General features: G+C 37.6%; 1 protein-coding gene across 1 annotated transcript in view; it reads left to right on the top strand.

The window, feature by feature from the left end:
- PPARG (peroxisome proliferator activated receptor gamma) overlaps positions 1 to 22,077 on the top strand; it is a 155,535-nt gene that overhangs the window by 12,913 nt on the left and 120,545 nt on the right. Inside the window, exon 2 of the mRNA XM_008061423.1 lies at positions 10,254 to 10,330. The gene's annotated coding sequence lies outside the window, so the exon portion shown is untranslated. The remainder of the gene's footprint in view (positions 1 to 10,253; positions 10,331 to 22,077) is intronic.

The following is a 22,077-nucleotide window of genomic DNA, read 5'->3' as shown; positions in this document are numbered from 1 at the left end:
CTCCCGGCCACCACAGCCTCAACCTGCTGGGTTCCGGAGATCCTTCTGCCTCAGCCTTCCGAGTAGCTGGAACTACAGGTGCGCTATCACACCCAGCTAATTTTTGATTTATTGTAGAGATGAGGTCTCACCAAGTTGCCCAGGTGGGTCTCGAACCCACGGACTCAGGCAATCCACTCACGTCAGCCTCCCAAAGCACGGATTACAGGCTGAGCCACCAAGCCCGGCTTGTACTTGGAATTTTTAATCGACATGAGTCAAAAGGGATTAAGTTGAAATAGTTAACCAACAGCTCACAGCACTATATGGTTAAGGGATAAAATAAGTGAGGCAAAAAACAGATGCTACAGAAATTTAAAAGAGAAGAAGGTCAGTGTGGAGTGGAGAGTATAGCCAGGACAAACCTTGTTGAGAAGGTAGGAATAGAACTGGACTTCAGAAATTCAGGACTTGACAGGGGAGCCTTATAAAAAATACACAGAGAAATAAACAAGAAGTAAATAACAATAAAAGTATGATTCTATTGGTACAAAATATCCAGAGAAGATAAATCCACAGAGATAGGAAACAGATTAGTGGTCACCATGGGCTGGGGCAGGGGAAAGGGGGAGTGACTGCTTAATGGGTACAGGATTTCCTTTGGAGGTGATGAGAATGTTTTGGAGCTACGTAGGGGTGATGGCTGCACAGCTCTAAGAATGTACCAGGCTGAGCTTGGTGGCTCAGCCTGTAATCCCAGCACTTTGAGAGGCCGAGGCGAGTGGATTGCCTGAGCTCGCAGGTTCGAGACTATCCCAGGCAACTTGGTGAGACCTTGTCTCTACACTAAATCAAAAATTAGCTGGACATGGCTGCACATGCCTGTAGTTCTGGCTACTTGGAAGACTGAGGCGGAAAGATTCCTGGAGCCCAGTAAGCCGACTCTAGGGTGGCCATGAGTGTACCTCTACCCTCCAGCCTGGGTGACAGGGTGAGACTCCAACTCAAAAAAATAAAAAAAAAGAATGTACTAAATGCCACTGGATTGTACACTTCAAATACGCTTTAAGTTGTGAATTTCACCTCAAACTAAAAAAAAAGTTATTGACTCTAGATAGCCAAAGAGGAAGGAAAAAATAATTTCCAGTATAAGAAAACAAAGCCTGGAGTAAGTGAATAAGCATAGAGTTGGGGGAAACTTTACAGAGATTAACCAGTTTGTAGCGGAGAATATGAGCAGTAAAAAATAGAGTTGGAAATGTAGATTTGGGGTTAGGCGATATAAAGTGTTTGGAATGCAGGAGGAGGAGTGTGGGTTTTATCTCATAAGGAGTGAGGAGATCCCAGGTCTTAAGAAGAAGAGTGAGAAGATTTAATCAAAAGATTGATTTGGCAGTAGAATGCCAGGAAAGGAGTCAGGAAGCTATTACAAAATCCGGACATAACACAAGGAGGGCCTGTAGGAGTGAGGAGGAAGGGCAGATGTGGATGATGCTCTGAGCAGCGAGTGATGCTCAAAGGATGGGTTGTAGCTTGATGCTGCTTCACAAACCTAGCTACTGACCCAGCACAAGTACAGATTTGAGGATAGGGAGCCTTTAAAATTGTCATGACATTCAAGCACATGATTTTGAATTTTATGCAAGTATCAACCATGGGTTGAAAAGAAAACTACCTTTGCTCCAGAGTTAGAGGACTGTTGCCCTAAAGGATGAATTGGGTGGACTTGGTGACCGAGTCCTGCAGGGCAGTCATCATTTTTGCTTTTTTGTGCCACCTCTTGTGCTAGACACTGGTATGATAGCAGTTAGCAAGACAGACTGGCTCTTTCCCCTGTGAAGCTTACTGTCGTGTAGGCACCCTTCTTTGTCCAAGGATTGCTAGAAATTAGGGGAGGCATAGTTCAGCTCAGTATAAGGAAAGCTATTAATTACAACTGTTCAACAGTGGGAAAGCCTGCCTTGTGAGAAATTGAGTACTTTGGCATTAGACATAGCAACATAAGAGTCTGATCATCTGTTAAGAAGTCATTACTGATCATCTGTTAAGAAGTCATTACCTGGGCGTGGTGGTGAGTGCCTGTAGTTCCAGCTACTTGGAAGGCTGGGGCGGAAGAATCACCGGAACCCAGCAGGTCAAGGTTGCAGTGACTGTGAGCGTGCCACTGCCCTCCAGCCTGGGTGACAGAGTGAGACTCCAACTCGAAAAGAAAAAAAAGAAACCTCACTTTGGTGGGAGAAATGAACTAGGTGACTTATGAGGTCCTCTCCAGCCCTAAGGTGCTATGATACCCTATTCTGAATATGGACTTACCAGAACATATCTCCTTCATAATTGGCTGTATTGGAAATCTAATATACTAAGTTTCTGGTTGTTTTTATCAGTACTTATAATTACATTTTCCTAAATCTGCATGCAAATTTGATGTTAAAGGTATCTGTACAGTTGGTTCCACAATTATTTTTAAAGCAAGTCTTAATTTCTAATACCTTCTCAGCCATTCACTTATTTCCAATTTTAATATTTATAGTAAATTCCTCTTTAATGTGATGTTTTTCACCAGTAATGTGAGTTTCTGCAGAAGTGAGTTACGTAAATCATGTCAAGCTGGTGACCTGTAAATCATTTGTTCTTGCTCCTGTGATGCCATGCTATGGTTGAGCAAGGCATGAGTCCCCCCTTGAGAATGTCTTTGGGAGGCCATTTTTATGTGGGTGAAAGTTTGAATAACTTTTATTTTTCATCTTATGTGATTTAGTTATTACAAACTGTCAATGTTTAGCAGCTAGAATGATCACGGATTGATTAACTGTACTTCAGAGGATCTGGAAGACTTCAGGAGTGATAGCCTTACTGTAGACTCCTGTAGGAGTGATACCCTTACTGTATTTTAGGGGGAAATTCCAGAATATTTCTATATTTTAATCAGGTATATTGTTTCCATAGGGATTGTATTAGTTCTTATGATAGCAGTAAAGAAAAATGTTAGCTTCAGAAGAAAAAAATTGTCTCACTTGAAGTCTGGTAGAATCTTTTGTTAAAATGGCCAATTTCCAGTGTGTGTTATTAAGAAAGCTTATACTTTTCATTAAAATATGTGTAAAAAATTTGACATGTGCCTAGAACTGTGCCAGTTATTCAGTAACTATTTGTTGACTATTGTTCAATGAATGTAGGGTGATGATGGACAAAACATTTCAAATGGAAAAATGAATAACAGGCATAGAATTTGGGAAAATGTGAATGAGGAGAAAAGCAAAGGTAGTTTCCTTAAGATAGCATTTATCTGTAATTGTCAATGTGAAAACTTTTGGGTTGAATAACTTGGATGAGTTCTTAATTTCTTAATATTTAAAGAACCAATGACGACTCTTTCTATTGCCTATAGCCAAAGTTTGAACATGAAAAAGTTACTACGTCCAACAAAACAGGATTTCTGAGCATCTCTTCTCTTTTCTATCTTTCCTGTCTTTCTTCTTCCCTTCTTTCCCGCCTTTTTCATTCAATGCTGGCTCTAGCTCTAGTTTTTATTCCCTCTTCCCCCTCCACCTTTTTTTTCATTCCTGGTGTTTGCTATATTCTATCTTGTTTTCTCTTTTCTTCTGTCTCTGCTTCTCTCCTCCTAATGAATCTCTTCTTTTTTCTTTCTGTTTCCCACTTTCTAAATCTCTCTTTTTGGTTGAGTCTCTAACTATAAAATGGAAATGGAATATATTTTTATCTACTAATCAGATCAAATAGGTATGCTTTTATTCTGAATGTAATATGAACAAAATGTTTATGTTTCTCTTTCTGAGACAAAATATAATTGGATATCAGTTATAAATGGGGTTTGGTTTTTTTTCCCCCGAAAAGTATTGAATCACTAATCCTGAAATTGGCAGAAGGAGGTCAATAGACTTTGACTCATAAATTCCAATGACTTATTGTGATAACTACTAATTGTCTATAACAGCCTTAGTTTCTATCCTCTTTTTTTTTCCAAAAGACAGATATAGCAGATGATCCTTCCACATCTAATTTTTTTACTACCTCTTCATATGTGCAGTTACACAAGAGCTGGAATGTTTGTGTGTTTTGTTCATTCCATATCTCCATTGTCTAGAATATTACTAACAAAAAGCAGATGGTCAACAAATAATTGTTGCTTTAATATTTCAAACTATAGTCCCATTCTATATTCTAATCATAAATAGCTGCCATAACTTTTTGGAGTAATATTACTCATTAGGATAACTTAGTTTATAATCCATTTATAAATGTAACCATATGATTTCACGTTTAGAGAATGCTTTCTTTCCATTAATCCCGAACCATTCCTTCTAAGTGACTATTCCTTAATTAGCTCAAGCACCAAAACAGTCATCTAGCTATTGTTTGTAATACAAGGGAGGGAACCATAATAAACCCCGGAATTTATTTATAAAAAATTGTGTATTTATTCTTACATGTTTAAGCTTCTAGGTACATTTGATACATTTGATGCAATACATCATTTGATGCAATACACCTATCGAGATGCTTTTTCCACTGATCAAAAGTTTTTTTTGGTGTGTTTTTTTGTTTTGTTTTGTTTTGCTTTTGAGTTAAAGTCTCACTCTGTTGCCCAGGCTGGAGTGCAGTGGCATGCTGGTGGCCACCACAGCCTAGACCTCCTGGGCTCAGGTGATCCTTCCACCTCAGTCTTCCAAGTAGCTGGAATTACAGGCACGTGCCACCACGGCTGGCTATCAAAACAGTTTTTTAATTCATCAGTTTTGATGCCTTTTAGTGCTTCTGCCAATTTTTGTTTCACCTCTTCCACATCAGGAAAATATTTCCCTGTAAGGACTTTTTTCCCCTGGGGACACAAAAAAAGTAGCTGGGAACAAGATCATGTGATTAAGGAAGGTAAAGAATGGGGGTCATGCTGTTTTTGGTCAAAAACTGCAGAACACTTACTGCAATGTGGGCAGATGTGTTGTCATGGTGGAAAAACCAGTCACCTGTTTGCCACAAAAAAAAAAATTCACTGAAGCTGAGTACAGCCTCTTACAACAATGCTTACTGATACACTGATATCAGTGAGTTCCTAGAACACTTGCCTAGTGGGGCAAGTGTTACAAGGCACTCGCCCTCCAAAAGATAATTCGGGGTTTTTTGGGGGTCCCCCCTTGTAGTTAATATTTATTGAGCACTTATTATGTCTCAGGTCCTACTTTAAGCACACTACATACGTTGTCTCATTTTATTCTTTCAACAACCATATACACTGTCAAGGTGAAGAAGAAACAGGAACAGAGATGTAAAATAACCTGCCAGATGATACAACTAGGATTTGATCCCAGGCAATCTGAACCCAGCTACCCTGTCTTGCACAAGAACCTAATTTTCCAGTATTTAACCTTCCAGAGAAAGAGAAGTCTACCCCACCACCACCACCCTTTCACATTTAACAATTAGATCTATATTAGTTTAACTACATTCAGGTGTAACTATGGATTAAATCTAAACTTGCAGCTGTTGTAGTTGACTGCAAATAAGTTTACATGTCTTGTAAGTAATAAGAAACTTGAAAGTACCTATCGTTGTTACCTTTGAGAATAAATTAGATCGCCACATCTTTAATTTATATTCAGTAACTCCACCATCACTTAACATCTACCATTGTTAGGAAATTCTTTATTTCTCTCAAATTTCTCTTAATCCAAATACAGTCATTTTATTTTGTTCCTCAGGATTTAGAGGTCAATTGAATATAGCAAATTTTGTACGAGTCTTGTAAAAAATCTGGGGAAGAATGTCATCGACCCATCTTGAGTCTGGCCTCTAACAGAGTCAGCCAGCTGTAGCAGGGTTGGGGACTGAACCATGTATTTGGATGCGACAAAAATTAGTCATTTGAGAATGTTGATATACTTCTACCTCCCCCAAATCCACCCAAGAGAATTTTAATTTGATGGTATAATTATTCCTTCCCCAATCCTTAGATAATCTTACACAGTCATTTTCTATATTTTATGAAAAAGTATTTGAGAATGAGTAGAAAGGAACTGGTCATGAAAAGTTGGCGACTTAAGCTGCCATACATAATAAAATGCTGGGAAGGAGAGGAAGAGGCAGAGATTATGAATCTACTGAGCTGAGGACGGAGGAAGTGTGTAGGTGGGAGGGCTTTTGGTGAAGGAGCCGCTTAGGAGAGTGTGGTGTGTGAAAACAATTGAAGGGAGGGGAAAAGGGATATGAGAAGGATTGCTTTGTGGTTATGAATTGAATCTCCTTTAATATATTTTGAAAGACCCCAGTAAAGAATGGAATTTTTTTTAATTTGGCGGGAAATGGGCAGTGGTCCGATTACGTGTTGAACTGTGCTTCCTTAGAACCCTCAAGAGAAGAGTTGTGGTTAGAGATAAAGATTTGGGGGCTGCAAGCAAGTTGATGTGTTTATGGGTCCCAGTGCCAAGGGCAAGGATATAAAGAAAGAAGAAGGCCAAGAAGAAACTGGAGACTATATAAAATAGAAAAACTCAAAAAGAAGAGGTACCGTAAAAAGGGACTGAAAATCATAGGATAAGAATTAGGAAAAGCTGGTCTCTGGGTAGCTAAGAGAGGAGACAGTTTCAATATAGAGGATGATGGACAAAATATCAAATGCTACAGAGGCAGAGACCGTGTTGTGCTGGAGGCAGGTCAGACAAGCTTTTGAAAGTCAGTTAAATTTCAGGATTTTAATGTGCCAGTTGTTATGCACAGCCATTCTTAAAAATTAATTTAGATATACTTACAATCAAACAAGTTATATTAATAACAAAAGTAATAAATACACAAACTACATCACTTTCTAATTATTTTACATTGCTGAGATGATTCATGCTAATTGTATCTATATAGTGGAATCATGTATAATGTTTCTGCTTCTGCACCATCTCTTCCCAAGTTTGCTTAGTAACACCACTATGGTAATTTGAAATCAGTCAGGGTGGGAGTGTTTACACGACAGAAATTGACAAGTACGACAAATTAGAGCATTTTTCCCTGCAGAGGGAGCCAGTTAAATATTTACTAGCATACCAACAGAAAAATAGAATGAAAAAAACCATTTTTTTTTTTTGAGTTGGAGTCTCACTCTCGCCCAGACTGGAGGGCAGTGGCCGCTCCCGGCCTCCGCAGCCTCGACCTGCTGTGCTCCGGCGATCCTTCCGCCTCCGCCTTCTAAGTAGCTGGAACTACAGGCATGCACTACCACACCCGGCTAATTTTTGGTTTATTGTAGAGATGAGGTCTCGCCAAGTTGCCCAGGCGGGTCTCGAACCCGCGGGCTCAGGCAATCCACTCACCTCAGCCTACCAAAGCGCGGGATTACAGGCTGGGCCACCGAGCCCGGCTAGAATGAACATTTTTAAAAGTCTAATGGATTTTGGCAGGAAGGAGACAACTTGTGCTTGAGTTTCAGTAGAAAGGTGGGTGACCAAAACCACAGGAAAGGCCGGGCTCGGTGGCTCAGCCTAGAATCCCAGCACTTTGGGAGGCCAAGGCAAGTGGATTGCCTGAGCCCGTGGGTTCGAGACCAGCCAGAGAAACTTGGCGAGACCTTGCCTCTACCATAAATAAAAAATTAACTGGGCGTGGTAGCGCGTACCTGTAGTCCTGGCTACTTGGGAGGATCGCTGGAGCCCAGCGGGTCGACGCTGGAGTGACCATGAGTGTGCTACGGCACTCCAGCCTGGGCGACAGAGTGAGACTCCAACTCAAAAACAAACAAACAAAAACACACAGTAAAGTAGATCGAGGAGTGAAATAATAGAAAATGAAGAAACAAGTGTTCACATAAGTTTGAGGACCATTGAATTAAACGGAGAAGCAGATTGTTATTGTTGATGGTTGGGTTTTTTGTTTTTTTTTTAAATGCAAGCCTTACAGCGTATATACAAACTAATGTACTTTATTAATCTCCGAAAATGAAGAACATAGGCACATTTATTTTACAGTAGAATCTTTTCTGTTGGAAAATCTTAAGGAACAAGTTATCTATAGAACACATTTTTGTAAATGCTGCTCAAATATTTCACAATTAAGATGGTATTGTTGGTTATGTTTGAAATAAATATTCTTGTTCTTAAAGTTTCTTACCTTTTTTTTTTTTTTTTTTTTTTGAGTTGGAGTCTCATTCCGTCACCCAGGCTGGAGTGCAGTGACAAGCTCATGGCCACTGCAGCCTCGACCTGCTGGGCTCCGGCAATCCTTCCGCCTCAGCCTTCCAAGTTAGCCGGAGCTATAGGTGCACACTACTGCGCCCGACTAGTTTTTTAATTTATTGTAGAGATGAAGTCTTGCCAAGTTGCCCAGGCGGGTCTCAAACCCATGGGCTCAGGCAATGCCCTCTCCTCAGTCTCCCAAAGTGCTGGGATCACAGGCTTGAGCTACTGCACCCTGCCAGTTTCTTACTTTTTAAAACAAGTTTTGTCAAGAATGGATGTTGAATTTCATTGAGTACTTTTTCATTTTTTACAGTATTTGTGTGACTTCTTTTAAAATTTGATCTAATGCTGTGATATGTTTTAATAGATTTTTCTAATATTAAACCTTCTTTGCCTTTCTGAAAAAAATGTAACTTGGCTATGGTGTCTCGTTATTTTAGTAAATGATTTAATTTGCTAATTCGCATTTTATTTATCATTTGAAATCAACCTTGTTAAGTGGGATGGATATTTTTCTCTTTGTTCCCTGTCAGGTTTTAATATCAGTATTATTCTACTCTAGAAAAATTAATTAGGTCAGTGTGGTCTTTTTTACTTGGACAAAAATTTGCATAGCAAGAAAATTGTCTCTTCCTTGAAAGTTTAAAAAACATTCACCTATAAACTTATCTAGGCCTTTTTTAGAAAGTAAACACTTATCATGCTTTGCTAAGTTACATAAGTTTGCGTAAGTATTTCAAAGGGAAATTGGGACAGGTATCAAGGAAAGCTACTATACCTTAATCTTAACCTGGAATCAACATTCTTTAATTCTTTACCTAATTTTCTTTCATTTTCTTTATTAGTGTTCTTTCCTTTCGTTTTCACATATTTGAGCCCTTTTTTTATAGTTGCCTTAAATGCTAAAAAGAGAAAAGTCAAAGTAGTAATTTATAGATAAAGTTGTTTCTCGTATGTTAAACATGTTCTATATAATGAATAGTTCTAGTGTAGATGCTCTTTTTGTTTTTGGCTAACACTTCAGAGTGTTTATGTAAATTGCTATGATACAAGTCAGCAGTCACAACCAGAACACGCAAAACATGCAGGCATAGAACAGCGACACATTCGTTCTTTTTTAAACAAGAACGTGTCACATTCAAGAAAAAACAAATTGTCATTTTATTATTGCTATTGAGTCTGCATTAAAAAGCTTGCAATTTCAATAGAGGTAAGGGAAAGGAATAAGTAAGCAAAATACATTCACTGTAGTTTATATTCTTGTATAGTACAGATAAAATGGGAAAACATTTTATCTTCATGGTTTAATGCTTTTATGCCACGCATCAAGTCATCAAATTCTAAATTAAAGGGTAAAGAAGAAAAGAGAGAAAAAGTGTAGACTTTTGTGAGGCCTAGACTGTGCAGGATGTTGAGTCTGGATGTTGGCACCTTTCAGGCCTCATGATAAGGCTTTTGGCAGTAGGTGCTGTTTTGTCTTCGTGGAAAAGTATTCTGGAATCACTGAGCCCTTCAGAAAAGACAAGGGTGTGAATCCCAAGACCTTAGGCGTGTTTACTTAGTCCGCTCTCTGGTTATTCCTCTGAAAAATCTACTCCACGAGGGGTGTGCTGCATCCGTTGTGCCTAAGTGGTTATGGCATACAACTGTCCTTTCACCTCAGCTGTAATAGCAATGTGTCATCTAGTGTGAGATAGTAAGTATCATTTTTGCAATGTATAACTTTTACCAAACATCTAACTTTCAAGGTTATTAATCCTTTTATGATCTGGTTTTTCTTAAGTCTGCATGTAATGTCAGAATCACCCTTTGTGTGACACACAAAAAAAGACCTTAATTCATGTCAGTGACTGAAATAGCAAAGTAGGTGATTCTACAGCAATGCATGATTTATAATGAGTTATTTGGTGGTCTGTGCCTTACTTCTAGAGAATAGAAAGTGTAAGCGTTGTAGGCTCAGGGAAAGCAAACATTCAGAATGAAATCCAACAGAGAAAATAAATTTATTTGTGCATATACATTTTGGCAGCCTAGGTTGTTGTGAGGATTTTGAATATGGGTGTATATTGAAAATCTTGTTTCTTTTTAATTGTTCAGATTTGAAAGAAGCCAACCCTAAACTGTAGACATACAACGAGAAGGCCATTTTCTCAAGCAAGAGTCACCCTTTAACGGTAGGTAAAATTGGAATTTATTATACTGAATTTGTATTTAAAAAATCCTTTTTAAAGAACATATAGATTCCTCACAATATTTTATTGTAAAATTTCTTAGCTTTTATTTTAGCTATCATAATAGTTCTGCTATATGTTTTACCAGTCAGTTGGTGTACATAATAACATACTTGTCTAAGACAAAACAAAGATAGGAAAATGACCTAGAAATTGAGAAATAGCTCAAATCCTTAGAAAGAAATCTCTAATAAGTCTTTTACATTCCTCTTATTTTTCTACCCGAGTAATAATTACATGTACATTATTTGAAATTCTTATGATCTTTATAATTAAGATAAAAATTAAGATCTCTTGCCTGGTTACCTAAAGGCCATCGTAATCTCTGATCACAAAGGAGAAAGTAGCTTCATATATGCAGGATGAGCTTTTTTCTTGGAGGAAGAATTGCTGAGTTAAAGCTAGTACGCTACATTGAAACTACTTCCTTCTTGGGACTGACTGGATTGGAGTATGATTTCAGGGGCTCCAGGCAAAGTTTTGGAAAGTCCATCATGGAGAACGTATACCTTTGCGGCCTGATCCTAGGGTTCTAAGGCAGTTCTTAGTTCCAAAGTGTGTTTGGCAAGGGAAGAAAGACGTAAGTCACTTCAAGGCTTTGTGTAGTTTTGGGATTATTTATCTTGATAAATCATGAAAGTTACAGGATGGTTCATTTTCCTGAAATCTGCAGATAAATGGAATCCACAGCTTTGAATAAAGAATGTCAGATATATAAATACAGACGTTAACACAGAGGTGCCTATATACTTGGGTTAGCATACATACATATATTTGTAAGTCTGCTGAGAGGGCCTAGAAGCCATGACTCCCCAGTAGCAAACTAGGTTGTGGTTTACAAATACAGGTTGAACATCCCAAACACAAAAATCTGAAATGCAAAACTTTTTGAGCACAGTTGTGCTGCTCAAAGAAAATGCTCTAGTTTTGGATTATAATCTCTCAACCAATAAGTGTAATACAAGTATTCCAAAATTCAAGACACTTCTGGTCCCAAGCATTGCGCATAGGGGACTCAGCCTGTAACATTTTCCCTTAAAGGAACCCAGAGCTCTTTGGAAAAGTGGTTGATTCTAAGGCCTAGGGCAAAGAAAATACAAGGTGAGCCTGGAGGATCTTGTGGTCCCAGGAAATAAGTATGCACTCTAGAAAGAGTCAACCTGCACAAGCTTCCAGTGGCCAAAACTGGAACAATTTGAGCAATAAAATAACTAACTATAGTTTTGGATTATAGCCTCTCAAATAAAAAATATATATATACACACATAAGTCCAAACTGATATAAATACTGAATAAATAAATAAATGGAGGGAGAAGGAAAAATTTTCCTTGCAAGACTTTAAATTGATCAATGTAAAAGGAATAAGGGAAACATAAAATTGCTGTCACAGTGCCTGGGCATGGTGACTCATGCTTGTAATCCCAACACTGTGAAGGCAAAGGGAGGAGGATCACTTGAGGTCAGGAGTTCAAGACCAGCCTGGGCAATATAGCAAGACTTCATCTCTACAAAAAATGTTTAAAAATTAGCCTGGCATGGTGTTGTGTGCTTATAGTCCCAGCTACTTGAGAGGCTGAGGTGGAAGGATCACTTGAACCCAGGAGTCTAAGGTTGCAATGAACTATGATCATACACTCCACTCCAGCCTGGGTAACATATCTTTTTAAAAAAGAAGAAAAATTGTTGTCACAAAACCATAACAATAATTGCTGCATACAAGGTCCACTGGTGAGTACTAAAATTAGTGAGTGAAAGTTTGAGGAGAAACAGGATATTTGTATAACCTCAAAATATCTCTCCCAAATATTTAATAATTACAAAGAAAAAAAAAGTCACTTTACAGTGGAGAATCCTAGCAGACACTACTCTAACCACGTGTTCAAGGTCAATATCAGTGGTAATAAGACATATTGAGCTCATATGCCCCTGATGTGATATCCGGAAAAGGACACATCATGCCTTTTGTATTCTTCCCAGACGTCCATAACCTCATTTGAACATTCAGAAAGTTTTAGACAAACCTAAGCAGAGAGACATTCTTTAAAATACCTGACCAGCACTCTTCAACAGCATCAGGGCCATAAAAGACACATCTTTACAAAGGATCTAACACAGATTTGGAGGAGAATACTGCAGCATGACAACTGAATGCAATGTGGGATCTTGGCTTGAATCCCAGAACTGAAAAAGGATTAGTTGAAAAACTGGTGGAGATCCAAATAGTTTATAATATTATACCATAGTCAATTTATTAGGCTCTTTTTTGGCTTTTATTATTATTTTTAATTGACACATAATAATTGTACATATATGTATGGGGTACAGTGTGATGTTTTAACATATGCATGCAATATGTAATGATCAAATAGGCATAACTGGCATATCCATCACCTCAAGCATTTATCATTTCTTTATGTTGGACACATTCAGACTCTGCTCTTCTAGCTATTTGAAAATGAATACTAGATTGCTGTGAATTATATGCCCCCTACCACGGTATAGAGCACTAGAACTTTATTCCTCCTATCTAGCGGTAATTTTGTATCTGTTAACCAACCTTTGACTGTGGGTAACCCCCCTCTTTCCCACCCGCACCAGCCTCTAGTAACTATTCTCCTCTCTGCTTTTTAAACTTTCATAAATGAGTGAGAATAGGTGGTATTTGTCTTCCTGTGCCTCACTTACTTCACTTAATGCAATGGCCTCTAGTTCTACCCATGTTGCTATGAATGACAGGATTTCATACTTGTTCATGGTCGAGCAGTATTCCATTGTGTCTGTATATACTGTGTTTCCTTTATCCATTCAGCTGTTGAAGGGCTCTGAGGTTGATTCCATATTTTGGTTTCAGTGTGTCAGTTTTGATTGCACCATGGTCATAGTGTGTTAATGTCAGGGGAAGCTGGGTGAAGGGTACATGGGAGCTCTCTCCACTATCTTTGAAACTTTTCCGTAGGCCTCAGGTCATTTCAAGACAAAAAGTTTTTTACTTGTCACTTTGAAGTCACTAAACAATCATTATATTTTTGCTGATTTATGGGGTATTTCTGTTCATTTGTAAATCTTAAAATAGAGTCAGACAGGGGCATTCATTTTATCAGGGCTGTTTCTTGTGCTGTGTTTTTAAATCCTTTTTGTACACCCTTTCATCCCCACCTCTGCAAGACTGATCTCTACTTAGTTCACTTAATGCTTCAGCCAATTTCTTTGAGCCCTCTAGAAAACCTGTGAGTGGGAAAAACTCCATAAACCTCTGCCTCTTTGGGGCCCACTTAGTAAAGCATTTAGTTGGTGACAGTAAGGCTCTGATTTGAATGTTCAAACCAAAATTGTGAAAGTATTTCAGTCTCCTTCATAATCTCTTGGTCTACCAATCTTCATTATTCAGGACAAGACTTGAACAGGAATTTAGAATTAGTAGTCTTATATTTGAATAGTGAGATGAGAGAAGACGACCATGTTACTTCTAGGCAAAATAATTGAGTGAATACGAGTAGTACTAAGGGAATTGGGATTCTATTTCTTTTTGAGTTGGAGTCTCACTCTGTCGCCCAGACTGGAGTGCAGTGTCCGCTCCCGGCCACCGCAGCCTCGACCTGCTGGGCTCCGGCGATCCTTCCGCCTCAGCCTTCCGAGTAGCCGGAATTATAGGCATGCGCTCTCACACCCGGCTAATTTTTTGATGTATTATAGAGATGAGGTCTCGCTGCCCAGGCGGGTCTCGAACCCGCAGGCTCAGGCAATCCACTCACCTCAGCCTCCCAAAGGCGTGGGATTACAGGCTGAGCCGCTGGAATTGGGATTCTTAAAGGAAATCAATGACAGCATTATGTTTGCTTGCAAAATCAGTTTCTTATTTATTTATTTATTTATTTGTCAGTCTCACTCTCACCCAGGCCACTATAGCCTTGACCTGCTGGGTTCAGGCAATCCTTCCACCTCAGACTTTCAAGTAGCTGGAGCCACAGGCTCACACCACCACCCTGGCTAATTTTTTGATTCATTGTAGAGAGAGGTCTTGCCAAGTTGCCCAGGTTGGTCTCGAACCCATGGGCTCAGGCAATCCTCTCACCTCCATCTCCCAAAGTACTGGCATTACAGGCGTGAGCCACTGCACCTGACTTAAAATCAGTTTAACTTTAGAAAGTCTAAAGCCATTTAAAATCAAAAGACTGACCATGATCAGCCTTTGCACTCCAGCCTGGGTAGCAGAGTGACTTAAAAAAACAACAACAAAAAACCCAAAACACTAAAATCAAAATTAAAACAACCCTGCTCTTAAAAGACAAAGTAGGGGGACAGGTTTGTACTTTGGCATCTGAAAATGAGTGGTCTAAATTCAATATTTTTTGCATGAAAAATGAAATGCTAAGTATTTGGATTTTGACCCTGAATTGTTTTTGGCTGGCAACTCTCTTGAATGTTCAACCAATTTAGTAAACTACAGTTGTTTACATTTTCTAGGTGAAACAAGAATAGCAGAAGTGTTACCTCAACTAGTCAAATTCATAGAGACAGAAAGTAGAATGGTGGTTATCAGGTACTGGGCCAGGCAGAAGGAATGGGAAACTAGTATTTAATGAGTACAGCGTTTCAATGTATCAAGATGAAAAAGATTGGTTACACAACATTGTGAATGTGCTTAATGGCACTCAGTGTATTTTTTAAAATGGTTGAAGTGGTAGATTTTGTTAGGTATATTTTACCACAATTAAAAAAAAATAAAAAAGAAATAAGTGTTCAGCAGTTCTGTTCCCCTTTTTTTTTTTTTTGCCAGGGTACCTAGCTGTGAGAATTTCTGCTTAGGGTGACATTTATCCTTAGGAACCTTTAAAAAAAAAAAATCAAGAGATGATCTGCTGAACATCTATTACTGACTGACAGTTTAAATGGCCCCTATACCGTACATTGTGAAGTTAAAAAAATTGGTACGCAGGAAACAGTAGAGCTGGATGGCTGGGAGGGTTGCTCGTGGGTTAATTTATAACTAAGACAAATGAATCTATAAAAAGAAGAAAAGCCCCATAAGGAATATGTTAACTGATGGTAAGGAAGAAAAAGGATTTAGATAAAAGATATCTGAACTTGTTTGGTCCCAATGATTTTATGACTGAGGAATTCAATTATAGGCATACTGGGTGGAGCAAATCACAATTCTGTAAATTACTAATAGGACACACCGATCTTTATCACTTTCTGTATGTGCTCACATGCAAAGTTCAGTCCTGCCCTCTGCAAATAAACTCTCCACCTAGCCATACCGCTGGGCATGATTCAGGGCTCCAGGATTGAAGCATAGATCATATTTACTGTGAAAGTCTTAAAGGCAGTTTGGTGGTACATTTAGAAATAAGATTAGCAATTAGGACAAGTTACTTTTGCTTTTGAATTTTGACCACTGGACTTGTTTCATTTTACATTCATTTCTTTTAAAACAATTTTATTATTGAAGATCTGTGAAATATTTTTAAAATAAGAAGATCATAATCATACAAAAAACTGTTTTTCTGTAGTTTCTTTGGTTCTTGTTAACAAATATTTGTTTTTTGTTTACTTACAGTGACAGTATATGTAGCATTTGGCTGTCAGTGTCTTTTGCTGTTATGTATATTTTTCCTTGTTTCTACTTTGCTTTCAGATTTTTCATAATCGCAACATAGTAGTCCATCTTAGTGATATCATATAATTTACTCAGCCGGCTTTTAGATGGTTTCCAGTTATTTATTATATAATTACTGTTTATTCTTATGCCATTATATACTGTGAATATCTATCTTCATGCACATATTTCATTTAATTTTTAAAATTATTTTCTTCAGATAAATTTCCACGACAGTAATTTGCAATTGCATTACTCTTGCATTATTAATTTTTCTGACATTCCAAGTTGCTGCAAGGTTATGTTAATGGCAAATGAGGGCAGCCCCCTCGGGTCCCCTCCCACTGTGAGAGCTTTTCTGTCTGCTCAATAAACCCTGCTTTCTAAAAAAAAAAAAAAAAAGTAAATGAACAAAAAATATACAAGAGTCAATATAGGTATTTTGGAAATACATTGAAATGATTCCTGTTAATTTAAATGAATGATCCTTTATTTATGGCTTTGTGTGTATGATAGTGATAGGAGGTTAGGGAGTAAAGAGCTTCACCAGTTGTTTAGGGACCAGAATTTTAAAAAAAACCAAAACTCTATTTAATATCAAGGAAGTTACAAATTATTTCCTAAGGCTATGTCAAATTTAAATAAAATATATAATACAATAAAATAAAATAAGGGTGCAGTGGGTGCATTATGGCCTTTAAGTCCAAGTTGCCAGTTATTAGGAGGGAATGACTGCTTTTGAAAATATAGATGTATACCCTACATCTTTATAATAAATAAATTAATTAAAAAGAAAAAGAAAAAAAGAAAATATAGATGTAACAAAGTAGAACTTACGTAGAAATAGATTCTGATCCATTTTTAAAAATATTTATTTAAAATCAAATATTATTAAATTTGTGATTTGAATATTCAAGGAAATAATTTTAGAATAAAATATAATAAGAGAAAAAATTTAAGATAAAGTCATATGGTTAAAATATATTAAAATGATATTGCTTGTAATGGGGAAAATGCTTCATTTGTTTCCCTTAGCAGAATTTTGCTTCCATCCTGCATAGACCATTACTTTCTTGTGATATTTATACTTTTTTTTATATAGAGGAGTTATTTTTGAAAGTTTTTAATGAACAGAAGTCTATATGATTGAGAAGATTACTATTTTTGACAAATATTTATTATAGTAATCAAGAAATTTTTAATTATCTCAAAGTACGTAAGATGCTTATTTCTGAAATAATAAAGTTTCCAGCCAGGAAAACTTTATTATGGATGAAAATTCTCTCCTTTTGGGGGTTAAGTGTCTTTACTCTCTCTCCTTCCCCAGTTTTGTTTTACCAAAAAAAAAAAAAAAAAAAAAAAGCCAATTATGAACTGTACAGTCCAAACTATATCTTGCTTGGTTCTTTGGTTACTCCTAGTAACTTATATGTTACGAATAATGTGTATAGGTTCTACCACAGTATTATATAGTAAGAGCTCACTAGTTGGAAGCAACTATTCCATGGGGCAAACGGGAAGCAACTATGATCGCTTTCGTGTTATTCTAGTTTTTTTTTTTTTTCTTTAAGCTTGTGAACTTGTTGTTCTTTAGTCCAGATGCTGTGATCTGAAGTAATTTAAATTATTAAAAGTTTGATATTTTTAACCTTTTATATTCCCACTAGACAGGACGTAGGAAATTGAGTGACGTAAACATCTTTAATAATCTTTAAAAGTCATAAGACTTGGTAGCTAGGACAAGAAACAATTAGGTATAAATTTCAGGGAAATACCATAATGGCATAACTTTTGTTTTCTTTTGTTAACAAGCCACATGGCTTTCCTCTCAAGCCCAAGGAATACGCGTAGTATGGTCTCCTTTTAAGATTTCAGTTTTGTCTCCATTACAGAAATATATGTTTCCCTAAGTTTGCTCACTCTAATTTGTGATTGCTATTTTTCTTATCTGTGAAGGAAGTACAGCAGCTCCCACTGGGGAAATACCATGTGAAGTTGATCCTAAAATAAGAAATCTAAGGGAAAGGTCACATCCTAATAACTTGTGCAAATCTGAATTCCCATGGAGCTTTAAAATCATTTTGTAGGAGTAGAGTATTAACAATGTGTTATTGAACTTCTTCCAGATAGTGTCGTAAAACTGAAGTGCTTTTGTGTACAGAAGTAACCACTGAAGTATAAATACAATTGACAAGACCTAATTTTTTTAGTAACCTAGTATGAATATCCAGAGAAATCTAGCATGACTAATAAACCACAAAATATTTTTTATTACTTTCACTGGAAATAGAAGGTACATTACTCAGGAAGTATTATAGTAATTATGTATAATGGAAATGTTTTTTCCAATTACTATTGAGATGTTGAATAAGCAATTGTTTCTTTACAAATACTGGCCTGTAGTTATACTTTAGAAGAAACCTAACCATGTCACTCTGGAGAAGTTCATGACTTTGGGAGCCAGGACCCTGAGTTATAGTCTTTCCTCTTCTGTTTATTGGCCATGTCTTAGTTTCTTTATCTGTCAAGTAGGAGATGTTTATTGTGAGGACCCAGTAAGATCAAGTATAAAAAGCTTAGAAAGATTTTACAGCATATACATATCTATCTGTCTGTCTATCTATCTATCTATCTATCTATCTATCTATCTATCTATCTTTAAGGTATTACTATAATCATTGCCTTTACTTTTTTATCTTTTCCAAATGAAGAAATCAAAACAGAGAGGTCAAGTAACTTATTCTGTCTCACTCAAGCCAACAGTGACTTGTACACCCTAATCAGTGCACCACTCACTGGCCAAGTCTAAGTTATTCTGTCAAGTCTAAGTCATTCTGTCAAGGGATGGGATTTTAGTAGAAGCTGCCCCATTACTCTGAGTCCAGAGGTGTTCCATTTTGCAATAAGGATTGATTGTAGTCTTAGCACATACTGACCTTTGTTGAGCATGTGTTGTTAGAAGTGTGTCGTGTGTGTGTGTGTGTATAAATATATGTTGCTTTAGATAAATGTATATCATTATTCTCTGCTTTCTTATTACAAATTAAAGCTGAGCAGAATGTGGTTTTTGTTTTTTGATCTAGTGATATTTATTTCCTTCCTGGTGATTATGAGTTTTCAGTGATCTAAGATTTTTTTTTTTTGAGTTGGAGTCTCACTCTGTCGCCCAGACTGGAGTGCAGTGGCCGCTCCCGGCCACCGCAGCCTCGACCTGCTGGGCTCCGGCGATCCTTCCGCCTCAGCCTTCCGAGTAGCCGGAATTACAGGCACGCGCTAACACGCCCGGCTGATTTTTGGATTTATTGTAGAGATGAGGTCTTGCTGCCCAGGCGGGTCTTGAACCCGCGGGCTCAGGCAATCCACTCACCTCAGCCTCCCAAAGGCGCGGGATTACAGGCTGAGCCACCGAGCCCAGCTGTGATCTAAGATTTAGAGGAATATACCTGTCCTCCTGGAACCCACTCTTTAGCACAAGTCAATTGTTGAAATTATTTATTTTTCCACCTCCTGCCCCTGTTGAAATTATTTAGATATTTCTGCATGTATTTATTTTCGTTTCAGACCCCACAATAAGATATTATCATACAATAAAATAAATATACATTATTTGCTTAAATGCTTGTCTGTGTGATGTGATTTGAAAGAATCTCTGCAGTGATTCAGTATCTTGTTAATATCTTTGTTTAGGAAATTAAGCTTCCTAATTGTGTTAATTAGTTCATTTTCTAAATTTTATGTTCTGCACCAACATGAAAAGTGTGAGTGGTAAGAGGCTCACATCTGTACCCTACCACATATGACCTTGTACTTACTGGAAGCAATCACTTTTTAAAAAATGTATGGTCTCTGTGTCTGATGATGTGGACTTACTGCTTTTAAGTTCATGTCGAAGCTTTGTCCCTCTCCCCTACCTTGGGGAGGTGAATCTTCTCTCTCTCTCTCTCTCTCTCTCTCTCTCTCTCTCTCTCTCTCTCTCTCTCTCTCTCTCTCATTTTCTTTCATTTATATTTAAACTATATTTTCCAATCTAAAAAAAAAAAAAAGTTCATGTCCTTCTGAAGAAGCATGTGGTGGAATCATTTGCTTCCCCCTAAGTGATACATGCAAGTTGCAAAAAATCTTGCCAATGAGGGTTGTTAATATGTGTGGGGTAACTAGTTTACCCATCAGACTTTGCAATAAAAGTAATAGCAATAGTGAATGAGGGTTTAGTTCATCTTTTGTATATTTCTGCTCTCAGGTGCCAAATGCTGTCAAGGGGTAAGGGAAAACAAAAATCTTTCCATGAACCTGCCAGTTGCTGCTACTTTACGTTTGTTTTTCTAACATTTTTATTTCCATTGATACTGTTTTAGTTCAGATTTTCCTTATTCCTTACTTGGGTTATTGCAAAGTGTCGTCTCTGACTCAGCAGTCCATCGTTTCCATTTCATCCTTCTATCCACAGTCATCTTTCTAAAACACCATGAGGGCATTGCATCCCCTTTCAGGGAACATTAGAGGCTTGTGATTGGTCTCAACCTACCTCCTCGGTGTCATTACCTTCCTTTGCTCCCACAAATCTTATACTTCAGACTGCTCAGTGTTCCTCTCACAGGCATTGGGTTTATGACTGGAATGGACTAATTAGCATGTTGTTGTTGAGACGACTTTTTTTGTAATGCATTTTTTTTTCTTTTTTAAGAGTCTTGAACTCCTAGTATCAAGGAATCCTCTGTCCTAGGTCTCCCTAAGTGCTGGGTTTTCAGGTATGAGCCACTGCACTTGCTTTTAGTGTACTTCTTGAGAACAGAGGTCATCTTCAGGGTGTCCCGAGTGCTTAACACAATTCCTAGCAAATAATCTGCAAGTAATACAATTAGAATGTAATCAAAATTGAATTATTCAGATATACTTTTATTTCTACTAATTAAGCATAGCATTATTAGCAGTCTTGACTAAATATTAATGAGATGCAAAACATGCTACAAAATTGAATTATTTTAAGCAAAGAGGCCAGGTACGGTAACTCATGCCTGTAATCTTAGCATGTTAGGAGACCAAGGCTGGTTTGAACCCAGGAGTTGGAGACCAGCCTGGGCAACATAGCAAGACCCTGTATCTACAAAAAATAATTAGCCATGAGTGGTGGTACACACCTGTAATCCCAGCTATGTGGGGGACTGAGGCAGAAGGATCGTCTGAGCCCACAAGGTCAAAGTTGTGATCGTACTACTGTACTCCAGCTTGGGTGACAGAGTGAGATTTTGAATCAAAATAAACAAACAAACAAATAAAAATAAATGTAAAAAAAGAAAAGAATTTCCATGAGAGATATGTACTTACAGTATTGTAGATTTAACCTTTGCATTGACTTGTTGCTGCAGATATTGAAAATAAACCCATAAAAACACATAAGTACCTTACTAGCTACTTTTTAATCTGTATGATTCGGGGATGAGGAATATTGAAATCACAGGCTGATTATAGCTTAAGTCTAGTGGTGGGGATATTTCAGGGAGTTTAGAAGGTAATGGTAAATTAATGGAGGGGGTACTTTAGACCACTGACAATTTTGGCAGCCAAAAAGACCATTCTGAAGCAGCTGAGTCAAGTACAATAGGGAAGAGTGCAAGTCAGAGGAGAGGAGGAGTGAGGTCTCAGAATGAACCTTAAAGAGGGACAGACGCTGTGAGGAAAGATTTGCTTCTACTAAGTTTGGAAGAAAGGTTAATGTGCCCACTGTGCCAAGAGGATGAGAGGAAGGGCACATGAGGAACAGATCAGATAAGCATGGATGTATAAAAGCACTCGTTACAATTATACCTCCAAAATTATGTTTTATTTGTTAGACATCTCAAAAAAGTAAAGACAACATGGCAGTTAAGTGACTCTAATCAAGTTGCTTACCCTCTTCTGTCCTTAGTTTTCCCACACATTAGACAAGTTAAATTAGGTTAGACCAAGTGATCTTTTAAGGACCCTTTTAATACTGTACTTAACTTTCTAAGCAATGTGGAATGAGATGACAACCTTGATTTGTTCACAGATATGGCATCCATAGGGTTTTGTATATCAAAAGAGCATGTAGAAATTACTAACATTAGGCCA

Source organism: Carlito syrichta, unplaced genomic scaffold, assembly GCF_000164805.1.
Source record: "Carlito syrichta isolate Samal-C Ts95f unplaced genomic scaffold, Tarsius_syrichta-2.0.1 Scaffold305248, whole genome shotgun sequence".
NCBI classification, from domain to species: Eukaryota; Metazoa; Chordata; class Mammalia; order Primates; family Tarsiidae; genus Carlito; species Carlito syrichta.
This window is presented reverse-complemented; position numbering and strand designations above follow the sequence as displayed.